Source organism: Amia ocellicauda, chromosome 17, assembly GCF_036373705.1.
Source record: "Amia ocellicauda isolate fAmiCal2 chromosome 17, fAmiCal2.hap1, whole genome shotgun sequence".
Classification (NCBI taxonomy): Eukaryota; Metazoa; Chordata; class Actinopteri; order Amiiformes; family Amiidae; genus Amia; species Amia ocellicauda.
In genome coordinates, this window is record NC_089866.1 from 28,871,414 (window position 1) to 28,898,211 (window position 26,798).

Genomic DNA, 26,798 nt, shown 5'->3' on the forward strand with positions numbered 1-26,798 from the left:
CCAGCTCCGGCTCCAGAACTCCCATGAAGCCGAGCACTGCCAGCTCCAGCTCCTCAACGAATAAGACTGGAACGAGCTCAGGACCCAGGAGCCGGTGCATTGGCCAGCATCCAATAAAGCCTAATGAAAGATATGTTGGGCATGTAGCCCTTTGTGTGGGAGAGTAGGCATTGAACGTACTCTTAATGTCACAAATCGTAGTGAGTGTAGGCTACAGAAATAAGCATGTCAATGCACTTTAATGGTTGCTTTCGCTGTCACCTCCGTAAATGCACTTCATATGGTACTTGATCTTGGTACATGTAAGGCAAGTTAGATTGCGCTTAGAAAGCAGCTCTGGCATCGCATATTATCATGAAACTCAAACAAGGAAGCAAGTTGTGAATGTTTCTGTTTTAGGGAATTTGGGGTAAACCTTACTGACAACGGGAAGCCCATATGAAGGGGCAACGGGTGAAAAGAAGGTTCCACCGAGATTTGAACTCGGATCACTGGATTCAAAGTCCAAAGTGCTAACCATTACACCACGGAACCATTCTGTTTCACATTTCACGATGTGATCTCTAAACAATTCGTTTTTAAACCATGTCTGTAAATCTTTAACAGTATTCCTTTATAATAGCGTTTGAAATATTTATGAATGTTGGGAAAGAAACAGAAAAGGGCTCAATTATGAGTGCAAATGAGTGTTCTACACGTGAATGGATTTGTGTCAAACATAGTGATTCTTAATTGTATTCGACAAAATTGATACAGTCGTGAACAAAGATTGAAGTGAATTTGTTCAAAATCTCCATTTCAGCAGCTCCTCTAATCCATAAAGCATTGAAATGATGAAGCTGTACATGATTTAATCAATAAAGACACGTATTTACACCAAACCATATTCGATTATTGATTAATGAATTAATATATTAACACGTTTCCTTATTCCTTGGGCCTGAAAGTCAGAGTCGAGGGTGCGCCGTTACCCAATGGGAGCTGTGAAATGCATGTTGTAAAATGCTACGAGTGTTGGACGGGCAGTTTGTTTCACCATGTTAGGGTGAGGGGTGAGCGAGAGCGGGCTCTAGAGGGAGCCAGAGCGGTCAGGACTAGGGTTGGCAATACTCGGGGTTTGCTGGCTCCGGCTCTGGAGTGGCACAGGTTCAGCTCCAGCTCCTGGCTAGTTCCGGCCAAACCAGGATGGGGTCATTGTATATAACATTATTGCTTTTATTTTAACTTGTGTTGCCTTGCAATATATTTGCATAGATGAAAGGACACATCTCAATCAGACGAGATCTGCTTTTGAAGCTTCAGTGTCTTGTTTAGTCTCCTTGGAAACTTTGGTGTCAATGTCTGATGTACTAATAGCTGGTGTGAGAACTGATATTATTGTATAACTCCCAAATACACGACAATACCCACGCAATGGCTTGGGGCCCCGAGGGGCTAAGGGGGCCCCTGATGCCTAGTAGCAGTGTTAGATTACAAGCTGAATTGTAACTTGCAACAATTGCCTTCTTTTCTCAGTGCGTAGCAAATTGACGGGATACTTTATGCTGCATTTGAGGATTGTTTTTATAAGGAATAATGTACATTGCGGCTCCGATCATGGTTAAAGCCATGGCAGTCATGTTTTGCTATTTCTGGCACAGAATCTCCACACACAACATCACTGCAGTGACACGTCTGTAAAACTTGAAAACAACAATAACAACACTGAAACGGATTCAGTTAAATATAGTTCTTTAAAATATGTATTTGAACCTAAAAAGTGTATTTCAAATGCTGCTTTTTAAGTCGGGATTTTAAGTCGGAAACTTTACAACAATGAAACAATTTTGCAATGTATTTTTCACATCCGTCTTTTACATCCTTATTTCATTCAGTTTGTGATGTGTATTGATTAATATGATTTAATAACATCCTTATTTTCTATTTGCGTAGTAGCTAGGTGTAGTGTTTGGTTGAACAATCATAATCAGAAGACTCCTAGTTTTTCAGAATAGCGGAACAAAGCCCCCAGAAGTCCGCGATTCTGTCACTGTTCTCCGCAACGCCGTTTTCATAGTGCCCTACACACCCCATCTGCACGGCTATCTACTTACAAACGGTAATTTAATTCAGACCCATTACACATTTGAGCCACCTAACTCCGCCAGCTTCAGTCAATGAAAGCCAGCAACATGAAAAAGTACTACAAGGTAAGAACATGTATTTCGCTCTCCCATTTTCACTTTAGTTGAAGTTCACTGACGATACTCTAGCCCAGCCTTGTAATGTCAGAGGACTGTGGCAGACACTGGTGAGTGTGCTGACGCTAAAATGGTCATGACAGGTAGAGGTGGAGGGGCCCCTGTTCTGAGCTTTGATTGGGGCTCCAAAATTGACAAGCCCGACCCCAAACAATACCTATGAAGTTTCACACTTTCTTCATTCAAGGAAACTGGACCGAACATGTGGGGGAGTTTCATGGAAGGGGCAGGGGAGAGAGTGGAGCCGCTCCAAAACCCCAGCTCCGGCTCCAGAACTCCCATTAAGCCGAGCACTGCCAGCTCCAGCTCCTCAACGAATAAGACTGGAACGAGCTCAGGACCCAGGAGCCGGTGCATTGGCCAGCATCCAATAAAGCCTAATGAAAGATATGTTGGGCATGTAGCCCTTTGTGTGGGAGAGTAGGCATTGAACGTACTCTTAATGTCACAAATCGTAGTGAGTGTAGGCTACAGAAATAAGCATGTCAATGCACTTTAATGGTTGCTTTCGCTGTCACCTCCGTAAATGCACTTCATATGGTACTTGATCTTGGTACATGTAAGGCAAGTTAGATTGCGCTTAGAGAGCAGCTCTGGCATCGCATATTATCATGAAACTCAAACAAGGAAGCAAGTTGTGAATGTTTCTGTTTTAGGGAATTTGGGGTAAACCTTACTGACAACGGGAAGCCCATATGAAGGGGCAACGGGTGAAAAGAAGGTTCCACCGAGATTTGAACTCGGATCACTGGATTCAAAGTCCAAAGTGCTAAACATTACACCACGGAACCATTCTGTTTCACATTTCACGATGAGATCTCTAAACAATTCGTTTTTAAACCATGTCTGTAACTCTTTAACAGTATTCCTTTATAATAGCGTTTGAAATATTTATGAATGTTGGGAAAGAAACAGAAAAGGGCTCAATTATGAGTGCAAATGAGTGTTCTACACGTGAATAGATTTGTGTCAAACATAGTGATTCTTAATTGTATTCGACAAAATTGATACAGTCGTGAACAAAGATTGAAGTGAATTTGTTCAAAATCTCCATTTCAGCAGCTCCTCTAATCCATAAAGCATTGACATGATGAAGCTGTACATGATTTAATCAATAAAGACACGTATTTACACCTACCCATATTCGATTATTGATTAATTTTTCATATATTAACACGTTTCCTTATTCCTTGGGCCTGAAAGTCAGAGTCGAGAGTGCGCCGTTACCCAATGGGAGCTGTGAAATGCATGTTGTAAAATGCTACGAGTGTTGGACGGGCAGTTTGTTTCACCATGTTAGGGTGAGGGGTGAGCGAGAGCGGGCTCTAGAGGGAGCCAGAGCGGTCTGGACTAGGGTTGGCAATACTCGGGGTTTGCTGGCTCCAGCTCTGGAGTGGCCCCCACAGGTTCATCTCCAGCTCCTGGCTAGTTCCGGCCAAACCAGGATGGGGTCATTGTATATAACATTATTGCTTTTATTTTAACTTGTGTTGCCTTGCAATATATTTGCATAGATGAAAGGACACATCTCAATCAGACGAGATCTGCTTTTGAAGCTTCAGTGTCTTGTTTAGTCTCCTTGGAAACTTTGGTGTCAATGTCTGATGTACTAATAGCTGGTGTGAGAACTGATATTATTGTATAACTCCCAAATACACGACAATACCCACGCAATGGCTTGGGGCCCCGAGGGGCTAAGGGGGCCCCTGATGCCTAGTAGCAGTGTTAGATTACAAGCTGAATTGTAACTTGCAACAATTGCCTTCTTTTCTCAGTGCGTAGCAAATTGACGGGATACTTTATGCTGCATTTGAGGATTGTTTTTATAAGGAATAATGTACATTGCGGCTCCGATCATGGTTAAAGCCATGGCAGTCATGTTTTGCTATTTCTGGCACAGAATCTCCACACACAACATCACTGCAGTGACACGTCTGTAAAACTTGAAAACAACAATAACAACACTGAAACGGATTCAGTTAAATATAGTTCTTTAAAATATGTATTTGAACCTAAAAAGTGTATTTCAAATGCTGCTTTTTAAGTCGGGATTTTAAGTCGGAAACTTTACAACAATGAAACAATTTTGCAATGTATTTTTCACATCCGTCTTTTACATCCTTATTTCATTCAGTTTGTGATGTGTATTGATTAATATGATTTAATAACATCTTTATTTTCTATTTGCGTTGTAGCTAGGTGTAGTGTTTGGTTGAACAATCATAATCAGAAGACTCCTAGTTTTTCAGAATAGCGGAATAAAGCCCCCAGAAGTCCGCGATTCTGTCACTGTTCTCCGCAACGCCGTTTTCATAGTGCCCTACACACCCCATCTGCACGGCTATCTACTTACAAACGGTAATTTAATTCAGCCCCATGACACATTTGACACATTTGAGCCACCTAACTCCGCCAGCTACAGTCAATGAAAGCCAGCAACATGAAAAAGTACTACAAGGTAAGAACATGTATTTCGCTCTCCCATTTTCACTTTAGTTCGAGTTCACTGACGATACTCTAGCCCAGCCTTGTAATGTCAGAGGACTGTGGCAGACACTGGTGAGTGTGCTGACGCTAAAATGGTCATGACAGGTAGAGGTGGAGGGGCCCCTGTACTGAGCTTTGATTGGGGCTCCAAAATTGACAAGCCCGACCCCAAACAATACCTATGAAGTTTCACACTTTCTTCATTCAAGGAAACTGGACCGAACATGTGGGGGAGTTTCATGGAAGGGGCAGGGGAAAGAGTGGAGCAGCTCCAAAACCCCAGCTCCGGCTCCAGAACTCCCATGAAGCCGAGCACTGCCAGCTCCAGCTCCTCAACGAATAAGACTGGAACGAGCTCAGGACCCAGGAGCTGGTGCATTGGCCAGCATCCAATAAAGCCTAATGAAAGATATGTTGGGCATGTAGCCCTTTGTGTGGGAGAGTAGGCATTGAACGTACTCTTAATGTCACAAATCGTAGTGAGTGTAGGCTACAGAAATAAGCATGTCAATGCACTTTAATGGTTGCTTTCGCTGTCACCTCCATAAATGCACTTCATATGGTACTTGATCTTGGTACATGTAAGGCAAGTTAGATTGCGCTTAGAAAGCAGCTCTGGCATCGCATATTATCATGAAACTCAAACAAGGAAGCAAGTTGTGAATGATTCTGTTTTAGGGAATTTGGGGTAAACCTTACTGACAACGGGAAGCCCATATGAAGAGGCAACAGGTGAAAAGAAGGTTCCACCGAGATTTGAACTCAGATCACTGGATTCAAAGTCCAAAGTGCTAACCATTACACCACAGAACCAATCCGTTTCACATTTCACGATGTGATCTCTAAACAATTCGTTTTTAAACCATGTCTGTATATCTTTAACAGTATTCCTTTATAATAGCGTTTGAAATATTTATGAATGTTGGGAAAGAAACAGAAAAGAGCTCAATTATGAGTGCAAATGAGTGTTCTACACGTGAATGGATTTGTGTCAAACATAGTGATTCTTAATTGTATTCGACAAAATTGATACAGTCGTGAACAAAGATTGAAGTGAATTTGTTCAAAATCTCCATTTCAGCAGCTCCTCTAATCCATAAAGCATTGAAATGATGAAGCTGTACATGATTTAATCAATAAAGACACGTATTTACACCAAACCATATTCGATTATTCATTAATGAATTAATATATTAACACGTTTCCTTATTCCTTGGGCCTGAAAGTCAGAGTCGAGGGTGCGCCGTTACCCAATGGGAGCTGTGAAATGCATGTTGTAAAATGCTACGAGTGTTGGACGGGCAGTTTGTTTCACCATGTTAGGGTGAGGGGTGAGCGAGAGCGGGCTCTAGAGGGAGCCAGAGCGGTCAGGACTAGGGTTGGCAATACTCGGGGTTTGCTGGCTCCGGCTCTGGAGTGGCACAGGTTCAGCTCCAGCTCCTGGCTAGTTCCGGCCAAACCAGGATGGGGTCATTGTATATAACATTATTGCTTTTATTTTAACTTGTGTTGCCTTGCAATATATTTGCATAGATGAAAGGACACATCTCAATCAGACGAGATCTGCTTTTGAAGCTTCAGTGTCTTGTTTAGTCTCCTTGGAAACTTTTGTGTCAATGTCTGATGTACTAATAGCTGGTGTGAGAACTGATATTATTGTATAACTCCCAAATACACGACAATACCCACGCAATGGCTTGGGGCCCCGAGGGGCTAAGGGGGCCCCTGATGCCTAGTAGCAGTGTTAGATTACAAGCTGAATTGTAACTTGCAACAATTGCCTTCTTTTCTCAGTGCGTAGCAAATTGACGGGATACTTTATGCTGCATTTGAGGATTGTTTTTATAAGGAATAATGTACATTGCGGCTCCGATCATTGTTAATGCCATGGCAGTCATGTTTTGCTATTTCTGGCACAGAACCTACACACACATCATCACTGCAGTGACACGTCTGTAAAACTTGAAAACAACAATAACAACACTGAAACGGATTCAGTTAAATATAGTTCTTTAAAATATGTATTTGAACCTAAAAAGTGTATTTCAAATGCTGCTTTTTAAGTCGGGATTTTAAGTCGGAAACTTTACAACAATGAAACAATTTTGCAATGTATTTTTCACATCCGTCTTTTACATCCTTATTTCATTCAGTTTGTGATGTGTATTGATTAATATGATTTAATAACATCTTTATTTTCTATTTGCGTAGTAGCTAGGTGTAGTGTTTGGTTGAACAATCATAATCAGAAGACTCCTAGTTTTTCAGAATAGCGGAACAAAGCCCCCAGAAGTCCGCGATTCCGTCACTGTTCTAAGCAACGCCGTTTTCATAGTGCCCTACACACCCCATCTGCACGGCTATCTACTTACAAACGGTAATTTAATTCAGCCCCATGACACATTTGAGCCACCTAACTCCGCCAGCTTCAGTCAATGAAAGCCAGCAACATGAAAAAGTACTACAAGGTAAGAACATGTATTTCGCTCTCCCATTTTCACTTTAGTTGAAGTTCACTGACGATACTCTAGCCCAGCCTTGTAATGTCAGAGGACTGTGGCAGACACTGGTGAGTGTGCTGACGCTAAAATGGTCATGACAGGTAGAGGTGGAGGGGCCCCTGTTCTGAGCTTTGATTGGGGCTCCAAAATTGACAAGCCCGACCCCAAACAATACCTATGAAGTTTCACACTTTCTTCATTCAAGGAAACTGGACCGAACATGTGGGGGAGTTTCATGGAAGGGGCAGGGGAAAGAGTGGAGCAGCTCCAAAACCCCAGCTCCGGCTCCAGAACTCCCATGAAGCCGAGCACTGCCAGCTCCAGCTCCTCAACGAATAAGACTGGAACGAGCTCAGGACCCAGGAGCTGGTGCATTGGCCAGCATCCAATAAAGCCTAATGAAAGATATGTTGGGCATGTAGCCCTTTGTGTGGGAGAGTAGGCATTGAACGTACTCTTAATGTCACAAATCGTAGTGAGTGTAGGCTACAGAAATAAGCATGTCAATGCACTTTAATGGTTGCTTTCGCTGTCACCTCCGTAAATGCACTTCATATGGTACTTGATCTTGGTACATGTAAGGCAAGTTAGATTGCGCTTAGAAAGCAGCTCTGGCATCGCCTATTATCATGAAACTCAAACAAGGAAGCAAGTTGTGAATGATTCTGTTTTAGGGAATTTGGGGTAAACCTTACTGACAACGGGAAGCCCATATGAAGAGGCAACGGGTGAAAAGAAGGTTCCACCGAGATTTGAACTCAGATCACTGGATTCAAAGTCCAAAGTGCTAACCATTACACCACAGAACCAATCCGTTTCACATTTCACGATGTGATCTCTAAACAATTCGTTTTTAAACCATGTCTGTAAATCTTTAACAGTATTCCTTTATAATAGCGTTTGAAATATTTATGAATGTTGGGAAAGAAACAGAAAAGAGCTCAATTATGAGTGCAAATGAGTGTTCTACACGTGAATGGATTTGTGTCAAACATAGTGATTCTTAATTGTATTCGACAAAATTGATACATTCGTGAACAAAGATTGAAGTGAATTTGTTCAAAATCTCCATTTCAGCAGCTCCTCTAATCCATAAAGCATTGAAATGATGAAGCTGTACATGATTTAATCAATAAAGACACGTATTTACACCAAACCATATTCGATTATTGATTAATGAATTAATATATTAACACGTTTCCTTATTCCTTGGGCCTGAAAGTCAGAGTCGAGGGTGCGCCGTTACCCAATGGGAGCTGTGAAATGCATGTTGTAAAATGCTACGAGTGTTGGACGGGCAGTTTGTTTCACCATGTTAGGGTGAGGGGTGAGCGAGAGCGGGCTCTAGAGGGAGCCAGAGCGGTCAGGACTAGGGTTGGCAATACTCGGGGTTTGCTGGCTCCGGCTCTGGAGTGGCACAGGTTCAGCTCCAGCTCCTGGCTAGTTCCGGCCAAACCAGGATGGGGTCATTGTATATAACATTATTGCTTTTATTTTAACTTGTGTTGCCTTGCAATATATTTGCATAGATGAAAGGACACATCTCAATCAGACGAGATCTGCTTTTGAAGCTTCAGTGTCTTGTTTAGTCTCCTTGGAAACTTTTGTGTCAATGTCTGATGTACTAATAGCTGGTGTGAGAACTGATATTATTGTATAACTCCCAAATACACGATAATACCCACGCAATGGCTTGGGGCCCCGAGGGGCTAAGGGGGCCCCTGATGCCTAGTAGCAGTGTTAGATTACAAGCTGAATTGTAACTTGCAACAATTGCCTTCTTTTCTCAGTGCGTAGCAAATTGACGGGATACTTTATGCTGCATTTGAGGATTGTTTTTATAAGGAATAATGTACATTGCGGCTCCGATCATTGTTAATGCCATGGCAGTCATGTTTTGCTATTTCTGGCACAGAACCTACACACACATCATCACTGCAGTGACACGTCTGTAAAACTTGAAAACAACAATAACAACACTGAAACGGATTCAGTTAAATATAGTTCTTTAAAATATGTATTTGAACCTAAAAAGTGTATTTCAAATGCTGCTTTTTAAGTCAGGATTTTAAGTCGGAAACTTTACAACAATGAAACAATGTTGCAATGTATTTTTCACATCCGTCTTTTACATCCTTATTTCATTCAGTTTGTGATGTGTATTGATTAATATGATTTAATAACATCTTTATTTTCTATTTGCGTAGTAGCTAGGTGTAGTGTTTGGTTGAACAATCATAATCAGAAGACTCCTAGTTTTTCAGAATAGCGGAACAAAGCCCCCAGAAGTCCGCGATTCCGTCACTGTTCTAAGCAACGCCGTTTTCATAGTGCCCTACACACCCCATCTGCACGGCTATCTACTTACAAACGGTAATTTAATTCAGCCCCATGACACATTTGAGCCACCTAACTCCGCCAGCTTCAGTCAATGAAAGCCAGCAACATGAAAAAGTACTACAAGGTAAGAACATGTATTTCGCTCTCCCATTTTCACTTTAGTTGAAGTTCACTGACGATACTCTAGCCCAGCCTTGTAATGTCAGAGGACTGTGGCAGACACTGGTGAGTGTGCTGACGCTAAAATGGTCATGACAGGTAGAGGTGGAGGGGCCCCTGTACTGAGCTTTGATTGGGGCTCCAAAACTGACAAGCCCGACCCCAAACAATACCTATGAAGTTTCACACTTTCTTCATTCAAGGAAACTGGACCGAACATGTGGGGGAGTTTCATGGAAGGGGCAGGGGAGAGAGTGGAGCAGCTCCAAAACCCCAGCTCCGGCTCCAGAACTCCCATGAAGCCGAGCACTGCCAGCTCCAGCTCCTCAACGAATAAGACTGGAACGAGCTCAGGACCCAGGAGCCGGTGCATTGGCCAGCATCCAATAAAGCCTAATGAAAGATATGTTGGGCATGTAGCCCCTTGTGTGGGAGAGTAGGCATTGATCGTACTCTTAATGTCACAAATCGTAGTGAGTGTAGGCTACAGAAATAAGCATGTCAATGCACTTTAATGGTTGCTTTCGCTGTCACCTCCGTAAATGCACTTCATATGGTACTTGATCTTGGTACATGTAAGGCAAGTTAGATTGCGCTTAGAAAGCAGCTCTGGCATCGCATATTATCATGAAACTCAAACAAGGAAGCAAGTTGTGAATGTTTCTGTTTTAGGGAATTTGGGGTAAACCTTACTGACAACGGGAAGCCCATATGAAGAGGCAACGGGTGAAAAGAAGGTTCCACCGAGATTTGAACTCAGATCACTGGATTCAAAGTCTAAAGTGCTAATCATTACACCACGGAACCATTATGTTTCATATTTCACGATGAGATCTCTAAACAATTCGTTTTTAAACCATGTCTGTAAATCTTTAACAGTATTCCTTTATAATAGCGTTTGAAATATTTATGAATGTTGGGAAAGAAACAGAAAAGGGCTCATTTATGAGTGAAAATTAGTGTTCTACACGTGAATGGATTTGTGTCAAACATAGTGATTCTTTATTGTATTCGACAAAATTGATACAGTCGTGAACAAAGATTGAAGTGAATTTGTTCAAAATCTCCATTTCAGCAGCTCCTCTAATCCATAAAGCATTGAAATGATGAAGCTGTACATGATTTAATCAATAAAGACACGTATTTACACCAAACCATATTCGATTATTGATTAATGAATTAATATATTAACACGTTTCCTTATTCCTTGGGCCTGAAAGTTAGAGTCGAGGGTGCGCCGTTACCCAATGGGAGCTGTGAAATGCATGTTGTAAAATGCTACGAGTGTTGGACGGGCAGTTTGTTTCACCATGTTAGGGTGAGGGGTGAGCGAGAGCGGGCTCTAGAGGGAGCCAGAGCGGTCAGGACTAGGGTTGGCAATACTCGGGGTTTGCTGGCTCCGGCTCTGGAGTGGCACAGGTTCAGCTCCAGCTCCTGGCTAGTTCCGGCCAAACCAGGATGGGGTCATTGTATATAACATTATTGCTTTTATTTTAACTTGTGTTGCCTTGCAATATATTTGCATAGATTAAAGGACACATCTCAATCAGACGAGATCTGCTTTTGAAGCTTCAGTGTCTTGTTTAGTCTCCTTGGAAACTTTGGTGTCAATGTCTGATGTACTAATAGCTAGTGTGAGAACTGATATTATTGTATAACTCCCAAATACACGACAATACCCACGCAATGGCTTGGGGCCCCGAGGGGCTAAGGGGGCCCCTGATGCCTAGTAGCAGTGTTAGATTACAAGCTGAATTGTAACTTGCAACAATTGCCTTCTTTTCTCAGTGCGTAGCAAATTTACGGGATACTTTATGCTGCATTTGAGGATTGTTTTTATAAGGAATAATGTACATTACGGCTCCGATCATTGTTAATGCCATGGCAGTCATGTTTTGCTATTTCTGGCACAGAACCTACACACACATCATCACTGCAGTGACACGTCTGTAAAACTTGAAAACAACAATAACAACACTGAAACGGATTCAGTTAAATATAGTTCTTTAAAATATGTATTTGAACCTAAAAAGTGTATTTCAAATGCTGCTTTTTAAGTCGGGATTTTAAGTCGGAAACTTTACAACAATGAAACAATTTTGCAATGTATTTTTCACATCCGTCTTTTACATCCTTATTTCATTCAGTTTGTGATGTGTATTGATTAATATGATTTAATAACATCTTTATTTTCTATTTGCGTAGTAGCTAGGTGTAGTGTTTGGTTGAACAATCATAATCAGAAGACTCCTAGTTTTTCAGAATAGCGGAACAAAGCCCCCAGAAGTCCGCGATTCCGTCACTGTTCTCCGCAACGCCGTTTTCATAGTGCCCTACACACCCCATCTGCACGGCTATCTACTTACAAACGGTAATTTAATTCAGCCCCATGACACATTTGAGCCACCTAACTCCGCCAGCTTCAGTCAATGAAAGCCAGCAACATGAAAAAGTACTATAAGGTAAGAACATGTAATTCGCTCTCCCATTTTCACTTTAGTTGAAGTTCACTGACGATACTCTAGCCCAGCCTTGTAATGTCAGAGGACTGTGTCAGACACTGGTGAGTGTGCTGACGCTAAAATGGTCATGACAGGTAGAGGTGGAGGGGCCCCTGTACTGAGCTTTGATTGGGGCTCCAAAATTGACAAGCCCGACCCCAAACAATACCTATGAAGTTTCACACTTTCTTCATTCAAGGAAACTGGACCGAACATTTGGGGGAGTTTCATGGAAGGGGCAGGGGAGAGAGTGGAGCAGCTCCAAAACCCCAGCTCCGGCTCCAGAACTCCCATGAAGCCGAGCACTGCCAGCTCCAGCTCCTCAACGAATAAGACTGGAACGAGCTCAGGACCCAGGAGCCGGTGCATTGGCCAGCATCCAATAAAGCCTAATGAAAGATATGTTGGGCATGTAGCCCCTTGTGTGGGAGAGTAGGCATTGAACGTACTCTTAATGTCACAAATCGTAGTGAGTGTAGGCTACAGAAATAAGCATGTCAATGCACTTTAATGGTTGCTTTCGCTGTCATCTCCGTAAATGCACTTCATATGGTACTTGATCTTGGTACATGTAAGGCTTGTTAGATTGCGCTTAGAAAGCAGCTCTGGCATCGCATATTATCATGAAACTCAAACAAGGAAGCAAGTTGTGAATGTTTCTGTTTTAGGGAATTTGGGGTAAACCTTACTGACAATGGGAAGCCCATATGAAGAGGCAACGGGTGAAAAGAAGGTTCCACCGAGATTTGAACTCGGATCACTGGATTCAAAGTCCAAAGTGCTAACCATTACACCACGGAACCATTATGTTTCACATTTTACGATGAGATCTCTAAACAATTCGTTTTTAAACCATGTCTCTAAATCTTTAACAGTATTCCTTCATAATAGCGTTTGAAATATTTATGAATGTTGGGAAAGAAACAGAAAAGGGCTCATTTATGAGTGAAAATTAGTGTTCTACACGTGAATGGATTTGTGTCAAACATAGTGATTCTTTATTGTATTCGACAAAATTGATACAGTCGTGAACAAAGATTGAAGTGAATTTGTTCAAAATCTCCATTTCAGCAGCTCCTCTAATCCATAAAGTATTGAGATGATGAAGCTGTACATGATTTAATCAATAAAGACACTTATTTACACCTACCCATATTCGATTATTGATTAATGAATTAATATATTAACACGTTTTCTTATTCCTTTGGCCGGAAAGTCAGAGTCGAGAGTGCGCTGTTACCCAATGGGAGCTGTGAAATGCATGTTGTAAAATGCTACGAGTGTTGGACGGGCAGTTTGTTTCACCATGTTAGGGTGAGGGGTGAGCGAGAGCGGGCTCTAGAGAGAGCCAGAGCGGTCAGGACTAGGGTTGGCAATACTCGGGGTTTGCTGGCTCCGGCTCTGGAGTGGCACAGGTTCAGCTCCAGCTCCTGGCTAGTTCCGGCCAAACCAGGATGGGGTCATTGTATATAACATTATTGCTTTTATTTTAACTTGTGTTGCCTTGCAATATATTTGCATAGATTAAAGGACACATCTCAATCAGACGAGATCTGCTTTTGAAGCTTCAGTGTCTTGTTTAGTCTCCTTGGAAACTTTGGTGTCAATGTCTGATGTACTAATAGCTAGTGTGAGAACTGATATTATTGTGTAACTCCCAAATACACGACAATACCCACGCAATGGCTTGGGGCCCCGAGGGGCTAAGGGGACCCCTGATGCCTAGTAGCAGTGTTAGATTACAAGCTGAATTGTAACTTGCAACAATTGCCTTCTTTTCTCAGTGCGTAGCAAATTTACGGGATACTTTATGCTGCATTTGAGGATTGTTTTTATAAGGAATAATGTACATTACGGCTCCGATCATTGTTAATGCCATGGCAGTCATGTTTTGCTATTTCTGGCACAGAACCTACACACACATCATCACTGCAGTGACACGTCTGTAAAACTTGAAAACAACAATAACAACACTGAAACGGATTCAGTTAAATATAGTTCTTTAAAATATGTATTTGAACCTAAAAAGTGTATTTCAAATGCTGCTTTTTAAGTCGGGATTTTAAGTCGGAAACTTTACAACAATGAAACAATTTTGCAATGTATTTTTCACATCCGTCTTTTACATCCTTATTTCATTCAGTTTGTGATGTGTATTGATTAATATGATTTAATAACATCTTTATTTTCTATTTGCGTAGTAGCTAGGTGTAGTGTTTGGTTGAACAATCATAATCAGAAGACTCCTAGTTTTTCAGAATAGCGGAACAAAGCCCCCAGAAGTCCGCGATTCCGTCACTGTTCTCCGCAACGCCGTTTTCATAGTGCCCTACACACCCCATCTGCACGGCTATCTACTTACAAACGGTAATTTAATTCAGCCCCATGACACATTTGAGCCACCTAACTCCGCCAGCTTCAGTCAATGAAAGCCAGCAACATGAAAAAGTACTATAAGGTAAGAACATGTAATTCGCTCTCCCATTTTCACTTTAGTTGAAGTTCACTGACGATACTCTAGCCCAGCCTTGTAATGTCAGAGGACTGTGTCAGACACTGGTGAGTGTGCTGACGCTAAAATGGTCATGACAGGTAGAGGTGGAGGGGCCCCTGTACTGAGCTTTGATTGGGGCTCCAAAACTGACAAGCCCGACCCCAAACAATACCTATGAAGTTTCACACTTTCTTCATTCAAGGAAACTGGACCGAACATGTGGGGGAGTTTCATGGAAGGGGCAGGGGAGAGAGTGGAGCAGCTCCAAAACCCCAGCTCAGGCTCCAGAACTCCCATGAAGCCGAGCACTGCCAGCTCCAGCTCCTCAACGAATAAGACTGGAACGAGCTCAGGACCCAGGAGCCGGTGCATTGGCCAGCATCCAATAAAGCCTAATGAAAGATATGTTGGGCATGTAGCCCTTTGTGTGGGAGAGTAGGCATTGAACGTACTCTTAATGTCACAAATCGTAGTGAGTGTAGGCTACAGAAATAAGCATGTCAATGCACTTTAATGGTTGCTTTCGCTGTCACCTCCGTAAATGCACTTCATATGGTACTTGATCTTGGTACATGTAAGGCAAGTTAGATTGCGCTTAGAAAGCAGCTCTGGCATCGCATATTATCATGAAACTCAAACAAGGAAGCAAGTTGTGAATGTTTCTGTTTTAGGGAATTTGGGGTAAACCTTACTGACAACGGGAAGCCCATATGAAGAGGCAACGGGTGAAAAGAAGGTTCTACCGAGATTTGAACTCGGATCACTGGATTCAAAGTCCAAAGTGCTAACCATTACACCACGGAACCATTCTGTTTCACATTTCACGACGAGATCTCTAAACAATTCGTTTTTAAACCATGTCTGTAAATCTTTAACAGTATTCCTTTATAATAGCGTTTGAAATATTTATCAATGTTGGGAAAGAAACAGAAAAGGGCTCAATTATGAGTGCAAATGAGTGTTCTACACGTGAATGGATTTGTGTCAAACATAGTGATTCTTAATTCTATTCGACAAAATTGATACAGTCGTGAACAAAGATTGAAGTGAATTTGTTCACAATCTCCATTTCAGCAGCTCCTCTAATCCATAAAGCATTGAAATGATGAAGCTGTACTTGATTTAATCAATAAAGACACGTATTTACACCAAACCATATTCGATTATTGATTAATGAATTAATATATTAACACGTTTCTTTATTGCTTGGGCCTGAAAGTCAGAGTCGAGAGTGCGCCGTTACCCAATGGGAGCTGTGAAATGCATGTTGTAAAATGCTACGAGTGTTGGACGGGCAGTTTGTTTCACCATGTTAGGGTGAGGGGTGAGCGAGAGCGGGCAAAAGAGGGAGCCAGAGCGGTCTGGACTAGGGTTGGCAATACTCGGGGTTTGCTGGCTCCGGCTCTGGAGTGGCCCCCACAGGTTCAGCTCCAGCTCCTGGCTAGTTCCGGCCAAACCAGGATGGGGTCATTGTATATAACATTATTGCTTTTATTTTAACTTGTGTTGCCTTGCAATATATTTGCATAGATGAAAGGACACATCTCAATCAGACGAGATCTGCTTTTGAAGCTTCAGTGTCTTGTTTAGTCTCCTTGGAAACTTTGGTGTCAATGTCTGATGTACTAATAGCTGGTGTGAGAACTGATATTATTGTATAACTCCCAAATACACGACAATACCCACGCAATGGCTTGGGGCCCCGAGGGGCTAAGGGGGCCCCTGATGCCTAGTAGCAGTGTTAGATTACAAGCTGAATTGTAACTTGCAACAATTGCCTTCTTTTCTCAGTGCGTAGCAAATTGACGGGATACTTTATGCTGCATTTGAGGATTGTTTTTATAAGGAATAATGTACATTGCGGCTCCGATCATGGTTAAAGCCATGGCAGTCATGTTTTGCTATTTCTGGCACAGAATCTCCACACACAACATCACTGCAGTGACACGTCTGTAAAACTTGAAAACAACAATAACAACACTGAAACGGATTCAGTTAAATATAGTTCTTTAAAATATGTATTTGAACCTAAAAAGTGTATTTCAAATGCTGCTTTTTAAGTCGGGATTTTAAGTCGGAAACTTTACAACAATGAAACAATTTTGCAATGTATTTTTCACATCTGTCTTTTACATCCTTATTTCATTCAGTTTGTAATGTGTATTGATTAATATGATTTAATAACATCTTTATTTTCTATTTGTGTAGTAGCTAGGTGTAGTGTTTGGTTGAACAATCATAATCAGAAGACTCCTAGTTTTTCAGAATAGTGGAACAAAGCCCCCAGAAGTCCGCGATTCTGTCACTGTTCTCCGCAACGCCGTTTTCATAGTGCCCTACACACCCCATCTGCACGGCTATCTACTTACAAACGGTAATTTAATTCAGCCCCATGACACATTTGAGCCACCTAACTCTGCCAGCTTCAGTCAATGAAAGCCAGCAACATGAAAAAGTACTACAAGGTAAGAACATGTATTTCGCTCTCCCATTTTCACTTTACTTCGAGTTCACTGACGATACTCTAGCCCAGCCTTGTAATGTCAGAGGACTGTGGCAGACACTGGTGAGTGTGCTGATGCTAAGATGGTCATGACAGGTAGAGGTGGAGGGGCCCCTGTACTGAGCTTTGATTGGGGCTCCAAAACTGACAAGCCCGACCCCAAACAATACCTATGAAGTTTCACACTTTCTTCATTCAAGGAAACTGGACCGAACATGTGGGGGAGTTTCATGGAAGGGGCAGGGGAGAGAGTGGAGCAGCTCCAAAACCCCAGCTCAGGCTCCAGAACTCCCATGAAGCCGAGCACTGCCAGCTCCAGCTCCTCAACGAATAAGACTGGAACGCGCTCAGGACCCAGGACCCAGGAGCCGGTGCATTGGCCAGCATCCAATAAAGCCTAATGAAAGATATGTTGGGCATGTAGCCCTTTGTGTGGGAGAGTAGGCATTGAACGTACTCTTAATGTCACAAATCGTAGTGAGTGTAGGCTACAGAAATAAGCATGTCAATGCACTTTAATGGTTGCTTTCGCTGTCACCTCCGTAAATGCACTTCATATGGTACTTGATCTTGGTACATGTAAGGCAAGTTAGATTGCGCTTAGAAAGCAGCTCTGGCATCGCATATTATCATGAAACTCAAACAAGGAAGCAAGTTGTGAATGTTTCTGTTTTAGGGAATTTGGGGTAAACCTTACTGACAACGGGAAGCCCATATGAAGAGGCAACGGGTGAAAAGAAGGTTCCACCGAGATTTGAACTCGGATCACTGGATTCAAAGTCCAAAGTGCTAGACATTACACCACGGAACCATTCTGTTTCACATTTCACGATGAGATCTCTAAACAATTCGTTTTTAAACCATGTCTGTAAATCTTTAACAGTATTCCTTTATAATAGCGTTTGAAATATTTATGAATGTTGGGAAAGAAACAGAAAAGGGCTCAATTATGAGTGCAAATGAGTGTTCTACACGTGAATGGATTTGTGTCAAACATAGTGATTCTTAATTGTATTCGACAAAATTGATACAGTCGTGAACAAAGATTGAAGTGAATTTGTTCAAAATCTCCATTTCAGCAGCTCCTCTAATCCATAAAGCATTGAAATGATGAAGCTGTACATGATTTAATCAATAAAGACACGTATTTTCACCTACCCATATTCGATTATTGATTAATGAATTAATATATTAACACGTTTCCTTATTCCTTGGGCCTGAAAGTCAGAGTCGAGAGTGCGCCGTTACCCAATGGGAGCTGTGAAATGCATGTTGTAAAATGCTACGAGTGTTGGACGGGCAGTTTGTTTCACCATGTTAGGGTGAGGGGTGAGCGAGAGCGGGCTCTAGAGGGAGCCAGAGCGGTCTGGACTAGGGTTGGCAATACTCGGGGTTTGCTGGCTCCGGCTCTGGAGTGGCCCCCACAGGTTTAGCTCCAGCTCCTGGCTAGTTCCGGCCAAACCAGGATGGGGTCATTGTATATAACATTATTGCTTTTATTTTAACTTGTGTTGCCTTGCAATATATTTGCATAGATGAAAGGACACATCTCAATCAGACGAGATCTGCTTTTGAAGCTTCAGTGTCTTGTTTAGTCTCCTTGGAAACTTTGGTGTCAATGTCTGATGTACTAATAGCTGGTGTGAGAACTGATATTATTGTATAACTCCCAAATATACGACAATACCCACGCAATGGCTTGGGGCCCCGAGGGGCTAAGGGGGCCCCTGATGCCTAGTAGCAGTGTTAGATAACAAGCTGAATTGTAACTTGCAACAATTGCCTTCTTTTCTCAGTGCGTAGCAAATTGACGGGATACTTTATGCTGCATTTGAGGATTGTTTTTATAAGGAATAATGTACATTGCGGCTCCGATCATGGTTAAAGCCATGGCAGTCATGTTTTGCTATTTCTGGCACAGAATCTCCACACACAACATCACTGCAGTGACACGTCTGTAAAACTTGAAAACAACAATAACAACACTGAAACGGATTCAGTAAAATATAGTTCTTTAAAATATGTATTTGAACCTAAAAAGTGTATTTCAAATGCTGCTTTTTAAGTCGGGATTTTAAGTCGGAAACTTTACAACAATGAAACAATTTTGCAATGTATTTTTCACATCTGTCTTTTACATCCTTATTTCATTCAGTTTGTAATGTGTATTGATTAATATGATTTAATAACATCTTTATTTTCTATTTGCGTAGTAGCTAGGTGTAGTGTTTGGTTGAACAATCATAATCAGAAGACTCCTAGTTTTTCAGAATAGTGGAACAAAGCCCCCAGAAGTCCGTGATTCTGTCACTGTTCTCCGCAACGCCGTTTTCATAGTGCCCTACACACCCCATCTGCACGGCTATCTACTTACAAACGGTAATTTAATTCAGCCCCATGACACATTTGAGCCACCTAACTCTGCCAGCTTCAGTCAATGAAAGCCAGCAACATGAAAAAGTACTACAAGGTAAGAACATGTATTTCGCTCTCCCATTTTCACTTTACTTCGAGTTCACTGACGATACTCTAGCCCAGCCTTGTAATGTCAGAGGACTGTGGCAGACACTGGTGAGTGTGCTGACGCTAAAATGGTCAAGACAGGTAGAGGTGGAGGGGCCCCTGTACTGAGCTTTGATTGGGGCTCCAATATTGACAAGCCCGACCCCAAACAATACCTATGAAGTTTCACACTTTCTTCATTCAAGGAAACTGGACCGAACATGTGGGGGAGTTTCATGGAAGGGGCAGGGGAGAGAGTGGAGCAGCTCCAAAACCCCAGCTCCGGCTCCAGAACTCCCATGAAGCCGAGCACTGCCAGCTCCAGCTCCTCAACGAATAAGACTGGAACGAGCTCAGGACCCAGGAGCCGGTGCATTGGCCAGCATCCAATAAAGCCTAATGAAAGATATGTTGGGCATGTAGCCCTTTGTGTGGGAGAGTAGGCATTGAACGTACTCTTAATGTCACAAATCGTAGTGAGTGTAGGCTACAGAAATAAGCATGTCAATGCACTTTAATGGTTGCTTTCGCTGTCACCTCCGTAAATGCACTTCATATGGTACTTGATCTTGGTACATGTAAGGCAAGTTAGATTGCGCTTAGAAAGCAGCTCTGGCATCGCATATTATCATGAAACTCAAACAAGGAAGCAAGTTGTGAATGTTTCTGTTTTAGGGAATTTGGGGTAAACCTTACTGACAACGGGAAGCCCATATGAAGAGGCAACGGGTGAAAAGAAGGTTCCACCGAGATTTGAACTCGGATCACTGGATTCAAAGTAAAAAAGTGCTAACCATTACACCACGGAACCATTCTGTTTCACATTTCACGATGAGATCTCTAAACAATTCGTTTTTAAACCATGTCTGTAAATCTTTAACAGTATTCCTTTATAATAGCGTTTGAAATATTTATGAATGTTGGGAAAGAAACAGAAAAGGGCTCAATTATGAGTGCAAATGAGTGTTCTACACGTGAATGGATTTGTGTCAAACATAGTGATTCTTAATTGTATTCGACAAAATTGATACAGTCGTGAACAAAGATTGAAGTGAATTTGTTCAAAATCTCCATTTCAGCAGCTCCTCTAATCCATAAAGCATTGAAATGATGAAGCTGTACATGATTTAATCAATAAAGACACGTATTTTCACCTACCCATATTCGATTATTGATTAATGAATTAATATATTAACACGTTTCCTTATTCCTTGGGCCTGAAAGTCAGAGTCGAGAGTGCGCCGTTACCCAATGGGAGCTGTGAAATGCATGTTGTAAAATGCTACGAGTGTTGGACGGGCAGTTTGTTTCACCATGTTAGGGTGAGGGGTGAGCGAGAGCGGGCTCTAGAGGGAGCCAGAGCGGTCTGGACTAGGGTTGGCAATACTCGGGGTTTGCTGGCTCCGGCTCTGGAGTGGCCCCCACAGGTTTAGCTCCAGCTCCTGGCTAGTTCCGGCCAAACCAGGATGGGGTCATTGTATATAACATTATTGCTTTTATTTTAACTTGTGTTGCCTTGCAATATATTTGCATAGATGAAAGGACACATCTCAATCAGACGAGATCTGCTTTTGAAGCTTCAGTGTCTTGTTTAGTCTCCTTGGAAACTTTGGTGTCAATGTCTGATGTACTAATAGCTGGTGTGAGAACTGATATTATTGTATAACTCCCAAATACACGACAATACCCACGCAATGGCTTGGGGCCCCGAGGGGCTAAGGGGGCCCCTGATGCCTAGTAGCAGTGTTAGATTACAAGCTGAATTGTAACTTGCAACAATTGCCTTCTTTTCTCAGTGCGTAGCAAATTGACGGGATACTTTATGCTGCATTTGAGGATTGTTTTTATAAGGAATAATGTACATTGCGGCTCCGATCATGGTTAAAGCCATGGCAGTCATGTTTTGCTATTTCTGGCACAGAATCTCCACACACAACATCACTGCAGTGACACGTCTGTAAAACTTGAAAACAACAATAACAACACTGAAACGGATTCAGTAAAATATAGTTCTTTAAAATATGTATTTGAACCTAAAAAGTGTATTTCAAATGCTGCTTTTTAAGTCGGGATTTTAAGTCGGAAACTTTACAACAATGAAACAATTTTGCAATGTATTTTTCACATCTGTCTTTTACATCCTTATTTCATTCAGTTTGTAATGTGTATTGATTAATATGATTTAATAACATCTTTATTTTCTATTTGCGTAGTAGATAGGTGTAGTGTTTGGTTGAACAATCATAATCAGAAGACTCCTAGTTTTTCAGAATAGTGGAACAAAGCCCCCAGAAGTCCGCGATTCTGTCACTGTTCTCCGCAACGCCGTTTTCATAGTGCCCTACACACCCCATCTGCACGGCTATCTACTTACAAACGGTAATTTAATTCAGCCCCATGACACATTTGAGCCACCTAACTCTGCCAGCTTCAGTCAATGAAAGCCAGCAACATGATAAAGTACTACAAGGTAAGAACATGTATTTCGCTCTCCCATTTTCACTTTACTTCGAGTTCACTGACGATACTCTAGCCCAGCCTTGTAATGTCAGAGGACTGTGGCAGACACTGGTGAGTGTGCTGACGCTAAAATGGTCAAGACAGGTAGAGGTGGAGGGGCCCCTGTACTGAGCTTTGATTGGGGCTCCAATATTGACAAGCCCGACCCCAAACAATACCTATGAAGTTTCACACTTTCTTCATTCAAGGAAACTGGACCGAACATGTGGGGGAGTTTCATGGAAGGGGCAGGGGAGAGAGTGGAGCCGCTCCAAAACCCCAGCTCCGGCTCCAGAACTCCCATGAAGCCGAGCACTGCCAGCTCCAGCTCCTCAACGAATAAGACTGGAACGAGCTCAGGACCCAGGAGCCGGTGCATTGGCCAGCATCCAATAAAGCCTAATGAAAGATATGTTGGGCATGTAGCCCTTTGTGTGGGAGAGTAGGCATTGAACGTACTCTTAATGTCACAAATCGTAGTGAGTGTAGGCTACAGAAATAAGCATGTCAATGCACTTTAATGGTTGCTTTCGCTGTCACCTCCGTAAATGCACTTCATATGGTACTTGATCTTGGTACATGTAAGGCAAGTTAGATTGCGCTTAGAAAGCAGCTCTGGCATCGCCTATTATCATGAAACTCAAACAAGGAAGCAAGTTGTGAATGTTTCTGTTTTAGGGAATTTGGGGTAAACCTTACTGACAACGGGAAGCCCATATGAAGGGGCAACGGGTGAAAAGAAGGTTCCACCGAGATTTGAACTCGGATCACTGGATTCAAAGTCCAAAGTGCTAACCATTACACCACGGAACCTTTCTGTTTCACATTTCACGATGTGATCTCTAAACAATTCGTTTTTAAACCATGTCTGTAAATCTTTAACAGTATTCCTTTATAATAGCGTTTGAAATATTTATGAATGTTGGGAAAGAAACAGAAAAGGGCTCAATTATGAGTGCAAATGAGTGTTCTACACGTGAATGGATTTGTGTCAAACATAGTGATTCTTAATTGTATTCGACAAAATTGATACAGTCGTGAACAAAGATTGAAGTGAATTTGTTCAAAATCTCCATTTCAGCAGCTCCTCTAATCCATAAAGCATTGAAATGATGAAGCTGTACATGATTTAATCAATAAAGACACGTATTTACACCAAACCATATTCGATTATTGATTAATGAATTAATATATTAACACGTTTCCTTATTCCTTGGGCCTGAAAGTCAGAGTCGAGGGTGCGCCGTTACCCAATGGGAGCTGTGAAATGCATGTTGTAAAATGCTACGAGTGTTGGACGGGCAGTTTGTTTCACCATGTTAGGGTGAGGGGTGAGCGAGAGCGGGCTCTAGAGGGAGCCAGAGCGGTCAGGACTAGGGTTGGCAATACTCGGGGTTTGCTGGCTCCGGCTCTGGAGTGGCACAGGTTCAGCTCCAGCTCCTGGCTAGTTCCGGCCAAACCAGGATGGGGTCATTGTATATAACATTATTGCTTTTATTTTAACTTGTGTTGCCTTGCAATATATTTGCATAGATGAAAGGACACATCTCAATCAGACGAGATCTGCTTTTGAAGCTTCAGTGTCTTGTTTAGTCTCCTTGGAAACTTTGGTGTCAATGTCTGATGTACTAATAGCTGGTGTGAGAACTGATATTATTGTATAACTCCCAAATACACGACAATACCCACGCAATGGCTTGGGGCCCCGAGGGGCTAAGGGGGCCCCTGATGCCTAGTAGCAGTGTTAGATTACAAGCTGAATTGTAACTTGCAACAATTGCCTTCTTTTCTCAGTGCGTAGCAAATTGACGGGATACTTTATGCTGCATTTGAGGATTGTTTTTATAAGGAATAATGTACATTGCGGCTCCGATCATGGTTAAAGCCATGGCAGTCATGTTTTGCTATTTCTGGCACAGAATCTCCACACACAACATCACTGCAGTGACACGTCTGTAAAACTTGAAAACAACAATAACAACACTGAAACGGATTCAGTTAAATATAGTTCTTTAAAATATGTATTTGAACCTAAAAAGTGTATTTCAAATGCTGCTTTATAAGTCGGGATTTTAAGTCGGAAACTTTACAACAATGAAACAATTTTGCAATGTATTTTTCACATCCGTCTTTTACATCCTTATTTCATTCAGTTTGTGATGTGTATTGATTAATATGATTTAATAACATCCTTATTTTCTATTTGCGTAGTAGCTAGGTGTAGTGTTTGGTTGAACAATCATAATCAGAAGACTCCTAGTTTTTCAGAATAGCGGAACAAAGCCCCCAGAAGTCCGCGATTCTGTCACTGTTCTCCGCAACGCCGTTTTCATAGTGCCCTACACACCCCATCTGCACAGCTATCTACTTACAAACGGTAATTTAATTCAGACCCATTACACATTTGAGCCACCTAACTCCGCCAGCTTCAGTCAATGAAAGCCAGCAACATGAAAAAGTACTACAAGGTAAGAACATGTATTTCGCTCTCCCATTTTCACTTTAGTTGAAGTTCACTGACGATACTCTAGCCCAGCCTTGTAATGTCAGAGGACTGTGGCAGACACTGGTGAGTGTGCTGACGCTAAAATGGTCATGACAGGTAGAGGTGGAGGGGCCCCTGTTCTGAGCTTTGATTGGGGCTCCAAAATTGACAAGCCCGACCCCAAACAATACCTATGAAGTTTCACACTTTCTTCATTCAAGGAAACTGGACCGAACATGTGGGGGAGTTTCATGGAAGGGGCAGGGGAGAGAGTGGAGCAGCTCCAAAACCCCAGCTCCGGCTCCAGAACTCCCATGAAGCCGAGCACTGCCAGCTCCAGCTCCTCAACGAATAAGACTGGAACGAGCTCAGGACCCAGGAGCCGGTGCATTGGCCAGCATCCAATAAAGCCTAATGAAAGATATGTTGGGCATGTAGCCCTTTGTGTGGGAGAGTAGGCATTGAACGTACTCTTAATGTCACAAATCGTAGTGAGTGTAGGCTACAGAAATAAGCATGTCAATGCACTTTAATGGTTGCTTTCGCTGTCACCTCCGTAAATGCACTTCATATGGTACTTGATCTTGGTACATGTAAGGCAAGTTAGATTGCGCTTAGAAAGCAGCTCTGGCATCGCATATTATCATGAAACTCAAACAAGGAAGCAAGTTGTGAATGTTTCTGTTTTAGGGAATTTGGGGTAAACCTTACTGACAACGGGAAGCCCATATGAATGGTCAACGGGTGAAAAGAAGGTTCCACCGAGATTTGAACTCGGATCACTGGATTCAAAGTCCAAAGTGCTAAACATTACACCACGGAACCATTCTGTTTCACATTTCACGATGAGATCTCTAAACAATTCGTTTTTAAACCATGTCTGTAACTCTTTAACAGTATTCCTTTATAATAGCGTTTGAAATATTTATGAATGTTGGGAAAGAAACAGAAAAGGGCTCAATTATGAGTGCAAATGAGTGTTCTACACGTGAATAGATTTGTGTCAAACATAGTGATTCTTAATTGTATTCGACAAAATTGATACAGTCGTGAACAAAGATTGAAGTGAATTTGTTCAAAATCTCCATTTCAGCAGCTCCTCTAATCCATAAAGCATTGACATGATGAAGCTGTACATGATTTAATCAATAAAGACACGTATTTACACCTACCCATATTCGATTATTGATTAATTTTTCATATATTAACACGTTTCCTTATTCCTTGGGCCTGAAAGTCAGAGTCGAGGGTGCGCCGTTACCCAATGGGAGCTGTGAAATGCATGTTGTAAAATGCTACGAGTGTTGGACGGGCAGTTTGTATCACCATGTTAGGGTGAGGGGTGAGCGAGAGCGGGCTCTAGAGGGAGCCAGAGCGGTCAGGACTAGGGTTGGCAATACTCGGGGTTTGCTGGCTCCGGCTCTGGAGTGGCACAGGTTCAGCTCCAGCTCCTGGCTAGTTCCGGCCAAACCAGGATGGGGTCATTGTATATAACATTATTTCTTTTATTTTAACTTGTGTTGCCTTGCAATATATTTGCATAGATGAAAGGACACATCTCAATCAGACGAGATCTGCTTTTGAAGCTTCAGTGTCTTGTTTAGTCTCCTTGGAAACTTTGGTGTCAATGTCTGATGTACTAATAGCTGGTGTGAGAACTGATATTATTGTATAACTCCCAAATACACGACAATACCCACGCAATGGCTTGGGGCCCCGAGGGGCTAAGGGGGCCCCTGATGCCTAGTAGCAGTGTTAGATTACAAGCTGAATTGTAACTTGCAACAATTGCCTTCTTTTCTCAGTGCGTAGCAAATTGACGGGATACTTTATGCTGCATTTGAGGATTGTTTTTATAAGGAATAATGTACATTGCGGCTCCGATCATGGTTAAAGCCATGGCAGTCATGTTTTGCTATTTCTGGCACAGAATCTCCACACACAACATCACTGCAGTGACACGTCTGTAAAACTTGAAAACAACAATAACAACACTGAAACGGATTCAGTTAAATATAGTTCTTTAAAATATGTATTTGAACCTAAAAAGTGTATTTCAAATGCTGCTTTTTAAGTCGGGATTTTAA

At 42.1% G+C, this 26,798-nt stretch overlaps 9 non-coding genes across 9 annotated transcripts; all 9 read right to left on the reverse strand.

Annotated features, from left to right (window-relative positions):
• Window positions 1-462: 462 nt before the first annotated feature.
• Window positions 463-534, reverse strand: trnaq-uug (transfer RNA glutamine (anticodon UUG)). Its single transcript has one exon. It is a non-coding gene; the product is annotated as a tRNA-Gln (tRNA).
• Window positions 535-2,959: 2,425 nt separating this feature from the next.
• On the reverse strand, window positions 2,960-3,031 carry trnaq-uug (transfer RNA glutamine (anticodon UUG)). The gene has a single exon. It is a non-coding gene; the product is annotated as a tRNA-Gln (tRNA).
• Window positions 3,032-5,468: 2,437 nt separating this feature from the next.
• On the reverse strand, window positions 5,469-5,540 carry trnaq-uug (transfer RNA glutamine (anticodon UUG)). The gene has a single exon. It is a non-coding gene; the product is annotated as a tRNA-Gln (tRNA).
• Window positions 5,541-7,965: 2,425 nt separating this feature from the next.
• trnaq-uug (transfer RNA glutamine (anticodon UUG)) lies at window positions 7,966-8,037 on the reverse strand. Its single transcript has one exon. It is a non-coding gene; the product is annotated as a tRNA-Gln (tRNA).
• A 4,922-nt stretch (window positions 8,038-12,959) lies between these two features.
• trnaq-uug (transfer RNA glutamine (anticodon UUG)) lies at window positions 12,960-13,031 on the reverse strand. Its single transcript has one exon. It is a non-coding gene; the product is annotated as a tRNA-Gln (tRNA).
• Window positions 13,032-15,456: 2,425 nt separating this feature from the next.
• Window positions 15,457-15,528, reverse strand: trnaq-uug (transfer RNA glutamine (anticodon UUG)). The gene has a single exon. It is a non-coding gene; the product is annotated as a tRNA-Gln (tRNA).
• A 2,436-nt stretch (window positions 15,529-17,964) lies between these two features.
• trnaq-uug (transfer RNA glutamine (anticodon UUG)) lies at window positions 17,965-18,036 on the reverse strand. The gene has a single exon. It is a non-coding gene; the product is annotated as a tRNA-Gln (tRNA).
• A 4,931-nt stretch (window positions 18,037-22,967) lies between these two features.
• trnaq-uug (transfer RNA glutamine (anticodon UUG)) lies at window positions 22,968-23,039 on the reverse strand. The gene has a single exon. It is a non-coding gene; the product is annotated as a tRNA-Gln (tRNA).
• Window positions 23,040-25,464: 2,425 nt separating this feature from the next.
• trnaq-uug (transfer RNA glutamine (anticodon UUG)) lies at window positions 25,465-25,536 on the reverse strand. Its single transcript has one exon. It is a non-coding gene; the product is annotated as a tRNA-Gln (tRNA).
• Window positions 25,537-26,798: the final 1,262 nt, after the last annotated feature.